Here is a 5,524-nt window from a genome sequence, read left to right as displayed (position 1 = left end):
ATAAAAAGATATGTAACAGAGGGGGAAAATATATTTGTAATGCTGTATATAACTAACAGGAGGACTATCATTAATATATTTTTTAAAACTCCTACACAAATCAGTAAGAAAAAATCTCAACCCAACAGAAAAATGAGCAAAACTCTTGAACAAGTACTTCACAAAAGAGGATATCCAAATGGGCACTAAAAACTAAAAAGTCACTCAACCTCATGAATAACCAGAGTAATGCAAATGAAAGCCAAGAAGATGTCATTATGCACCCACCACATCAGCACAATTTAAAATGACTGACATGGGGCTTCCCTGGTGACGCAGTGGTTGAGAGTCCGCCTGCCAATTCAGGGGACACGGGTTCGTGCCCTGGTCTGGGAGGATCCCACATGCCGCGGAGCGGCTGGGCCCGTGAGCCATGGCCGCTGAGCCTGCACGTCCAGAGCCTGTGCTCCGCAACGGGAGAAGCCACAACAGTGAGAGGCCCGCGTACCGCAAATAAATAAATACATAAATAAAATGACTGACATACCGAGGACTGGCAAGAATGAGGAGCAATAGAGACTTTCAAGCACTTTGGTCAGGAGTGTGAATTGGTACAACCACTTGGGGGAACAGTTTGCCATCATCTACTCAAGCTGACCATATGCTCACCCTAGGAGTCAGCAGTTTCACTTCTTGATAAGCTTCCCAAAGAAACTCACGCACATGTGCTGTTTTGGACTGAACTGTGTCTGCTCAAAATTCACATTTTGAAGCCCTAGCCCTTAGATGACTGCATGTGAAGATAGGGCCTTTAAGGAGGTAATTAAGGTTAAATGAGGTAATAAGTGTGGGGTCCTAAGCCAGTAGGACCTGTGTCCTTATAAGAAGAGGAAGAGACACCAGGAGTGCATAGGCACAGAGTAAAGGCCACGTGAGGTCACAGTGAGAAGGCAGCTGTCTCTATGCCAAGGAGAGAACTCTCATCAGAAACCAACCCTGTTGGCACCTTGATCTTGGACTTCCTGCCTCCAAAGTGTGAGAAAATAAATTTCTGTTAAGCTACCTAAAAAAACCCAAAAACAAACAGACAAAAACTTTAGAGGAATAAAAGCAAATGTAGATGATGTTTTAAAATAAAATTTAAGTGGAAAGCTCTTTTTAAGGGTATCATTAAATCAAATAAGAGGGGAATATTCATTATTCTAATGGAATTAAAACAGCATTTTATATAACCAAAAACAAGCAAATAAACAAAGAAGACCAAAAACCAGGGTGACCCTTGAAAGACAAGCCAGAGAAAATATTTTCAACACATAAAATAATAAACTATTAATAATTAATTAAATAAATTATTAACACCTATTAATAAACAAATAAATTATTAATACTTATAATGTGTAAAATACAACCAGAAAGTCAGGTATAAATTAGTCTGCATTCCAATAACAAAATTACATTAAGACGTAAATAGGCAATTCACAGAAAAAATACACATTGCTAATTAAATTTTTTAAAAGAATCAAACTCAGTAATATAAATTTTAGCAATGACATATCATTTTTTATTCATCCAACTGGAAAGACCAAAAAGAGTGATAATATCCAATTTGGAGGACTTTAGAAAAAACTGTCATTTGTTTTGAACTCTTGGTGGAAGTTTAAAGTATGAAAACTTTTGGTGAGCAACTAGCCTATGTCCATCTAATTATATAAGGCACCTACACAGCCATTCTTTTTAATTCTAATATCCTATAGAGACATAAAAACAAAAGATACATGTGCAAATATATTTATTTCACCTTTATTTTTTAAAATTTAAAACATTATGCATAAGTGATAACTAAATACTAGAATACAATGCAGTCATGAAAGAGACAGAGCTAGCTCTATCTATGACAAAATAGAAAGTCGTGCACTATATGTTATATCATGCAATATAGTAAGTTGAAGTGTATTATAGGCCATATTATATTTTTCAAATGTAGAATTTAAAATTTTGGTAAAGCACGTGGGAAGTTATTTACAGAAGTTACCTATGATTGACGGGTTTAGGAGAGAGTTTCTGTATATTTTTAATAATATGCAATGAACATATTTCACATTTAAAGTAATAGTTTGTGTATGAAAATAAACTTTGCCCAGGGCTCTTCATGTGTATTCTCTCCTTTGCAGGATGACTTGGCCACAAAGCTGAGGTCAACCTGCCAACCAATCTGCCAATGTCCCCAGAGTCTGATACAGAAAGTCCAAGGGCTTGCTATGCTCAGTTCAAACCTATTCAAAGGGATGGTGGGTCTATGAGTAACACTGAATATCTAACTCACTTTCTTATTTTTGTCTTTCTCTTTGTGTATCTCTAAGTCTGTCTGCTAATAGAATGGTGATTGTTTGTAAATATTTCGCTGCATTCTACTCTCAACCCTGCCCGAGAGTGATTTGGTCGTGAGGACATACAAGCTGAAGAGATGCTCTAATGGTACTGCTCCCACTTAAGAACATTCTGCCCCAGACTCCCAGCCACTGTCAAGGAGAGTTTCCTCTGCTACCAGAGGACTTTCTCTATTGTAATTAATAGCATTAAAAGTACTGAAGTCTTCAGAGACATGGAGAACAGACTTGTGGTTGTCAAGAGGGAGGGGAGAGGGGGAGGGATGGATCGGGAGTTTGGGATTAGCAGATGTAAACTATTACATATAGAATGGATAAACAACAAGGTCCTACAGTCTAGCACAGGGAACTATATCCAGTATCCTGTGATAAACCATCATGGAAAAAATATGAAAAAGAATGTAGAATATATATGTATAATTGAATCACGTTGCTGTACAGCAGAAATTAACACAACATTATAAATCAACTATACTTCAATAAAATACATTTTTTAAAAGTACTGAAGTCTTCAGAAAAGAGGGAGAATTCAGGCAGAAGACTAAAGACTATAAGGAAGACGATAACATAGAAAAAATTAATTTCAAGGACTTTGAGGAGAGATGGACTTTTGTGCAATCTCAGCTCTGCTAGTTATTAGCTTGAACACAACTATATGAACTATTCTCTCTGATCCTCATGTAATAATGCATAAATGTTGTAATACATTTAATGCACAGGTTTTTTAAAGGGGACATAACATAGTGGATGAAAGGTACCTCTCAAAGCCTACCTCCAAGTGGTAGGAGTTTAACATATCTTGGTGTCCAACTGTCCCTCACCTCCAGCTTCTGCTTTTCATTAAGCAAGTAGAAAAGATTTTTAAGCTGTGGTATTACAGAGATAGCGGTAAAAAGGTAAGGAAAGAACCAGGCAAAATCCCGATTCAGTCAAGACAGAGGAACTCAGCTTTGGGGAATGAGAACAATATGAATCCAATGAAATGAAAACAGCACAGATTTTCGAATCAGGTCGATGTGATCGATTATACATAATAAGCAGCATAGCCTTGACATTCTTCAGCCCCATTATATTGATTTGTGAAGAACCTGCCTCAAACAGCAATGATGAATTATGAATAAGATCATAGAGCATTGTTTTTGAAACATCAGAATCTTAGAAATACTAGTTTCTATCCTCTCTTTTTATACAGGATGTAAATATTATCAGAGGAGCAAGGGTTGGCATGGTTGTAGCCCATCAGGTTGGCATGGATCTGCTAACAGACCTTAAAAACAATTTTAAAAAAAATCCACATCTGGGTTGGGAAGCAACCTATAGTCAATCACAACCTCATCAGGCAGAAAAGGACCAAGATGGATCATGGGCTTATAAAACTAAGAAGAAAACTACTAAGTCCTGCCAGTTTGGCAAAGTCTTCATTCTTGATGGAAAGCTTTCGTCTAGAGCTGTTGAGGGAAACGTAGACAAGATGGGTTTTTATGTGGTGTGGAACTCGGTGTCTCAAAGAACTTTTGTTAGGTATGACAAAATCAGATTAATTGATTCAACAGCTATTTACGGACACCTGCTCTACAGGATAGATAAGAGTTGATACATTCACGCTCTTGGCCAAGGTAAAGTGTTGCTACCAGATTAAGAGCGGAGACCCTGTTGTCTGCTTCCTTTTTTTATATCTAATTCTCAACTGAAATTTCATTTCGAGTCTTCGTGTCCTCCAGATCCTTGGCAACCACCAGGGCTGTCTCTCTCTGGCATTCTCCTCAAGCCTCACTGTTCTCCCAGGCTGTTAGCCAGACTGCAATTCTCTACTTCTTATTCAGAACGTCAAATCTCTCTCTCCTCCGTTACGTACAGCCAACCAGCATGCCCCTTCTTTGTGCTTCAGAATCTGTATACAAACTGTTACGAAAACCTGGATAAAAGTATTTCCTGTCTTCTTCACTTTGCATCTTTGCGTACACGGACTTGCTCGAAATTAATGCCATGAATGTTTAGTACTTAAGGCATCTTTCCATCCACGTGGATGTAACAGCCTGAGGATTCCTTTTTGCTATGAGGACCCTTTCTCTGCTGAGTTGAATACAGGAGACACTGGCACCACGTTCCTTGATCTTGGAGCCTCATGACATTTTTTTTTTTTTTTTTTTTTTTTTTTGTGGTATGCGGGCCTCTCACTGCTGTGGCCTCTCCCGTTGCGGAGCACAGGCTCCGCACGCGCAGGCTCTGCGGCCATGGCTCACGGGCCCAGCCGCTCCGCGGCACGTGGGATCTTCCCGGACCGGGGCACGAACCCGCGTCCCCTGCATCGGCAGGCGGACTCTCAACCACTGCGCCACCAGGGAAGCCCTCATGACATATTTTGAGTCAGGGAACATGGGTGAGCTTTCAGGCACGTCCCCACCATCGTCATCACCTACCTGCCATGTTCATTCTGCTGCCACCCTAGTCCCTTCCTGATGCTTGGAAATGGTCATCTTCCCACAGGCTATTCATTCTAGTGTTTCCACAGGCTATTTCCTCTGACCAGACATCACAGTCATCATCTCCAACATTCTTCAAGTCCATGTGGTAAAGTTAAGTGCAGGGTAAGACGTTCATAACCACCTCATTGAAAATCGCAAACCCGTTTCCCTCTTCCTTGTATGTTTTGCTCCACATCAATTACCATGTGGTAACCTGTTCTATAAGTTGGTTGACTTATTTATTTTCTGCTTCTCCCCACTAGCATGGAAGCTGCCCCTGAGCAGGGTTTTGTTTTTACGATACAATGATGTGTTTCCAGTGCCTAGAGGTGTGTCTGACCCAGAGATAAATCAGTAAGTGTTTGTTTACTAATGAATAAACCATCATCAACTTCATCAGCGAAATATCATACCTTTAGATATGCATGTTGGGTCCTATAGCCCCAATAGGAGTTGAAATAATTTTTATGTTTTGACAATAACAGTCAAAAATATTACAACTTTCCACTCTGATAATATTTTTTTCTAGTTTTTGGCATCAGGATAAAATCTACATTTGAAAAGAATAGATGAATCCTGGAGATCAGGTTCTCTGAGACTGGTCATGGACGTACAGAAGAAAAGCTGTATGTGGTGTGACTGCAAAATTATCTAAATAATAGAAAATCTAATCCGACAAATACTATCTTGACA

General features: G+C 39.3%; 1 long non-coding RNA gene across 1 annotated transcript; it reads left to right on the top strand.

Annotated features, from left to right (window-relative positions):
- The first annotated feature begins 2,387 nt into the window (after positions 1-2,387).
- LOC125962081 (uncharacterized) lies at positions 2,388-5,173 on the top strand. Its single transcript, XR_007473471.1, has 3 exons — positions 2,388-2,454; positions 4,879-4,954; positions 5,095-5,173. It is a non-coding gene; the product is annotated as an uncharacterized LOC125962081 (long non-coding RNA).
- Positions 5,174-5,524: the final 351 nt, after the last annotated feature.

This window comes from Orcinus orca, chromosome 19 (assembly GCF_937001465.1).
Source record: "Orcinus orca chromosome 19, mOrcOrc1.1, whole genome shotgun sequence".
Classification (NCBI taxonomy): domain Eukaryota; kingdom Metazoa; phylum Chordata; class Mammalia; order Artiodactyla; family Delphinidae; genus Orcinus; species Orcinus orca.
Note: the sequence above shows the minus strand (reverse complement) of the source record. Positions and strands in the feature narration are given on the sequence as shown.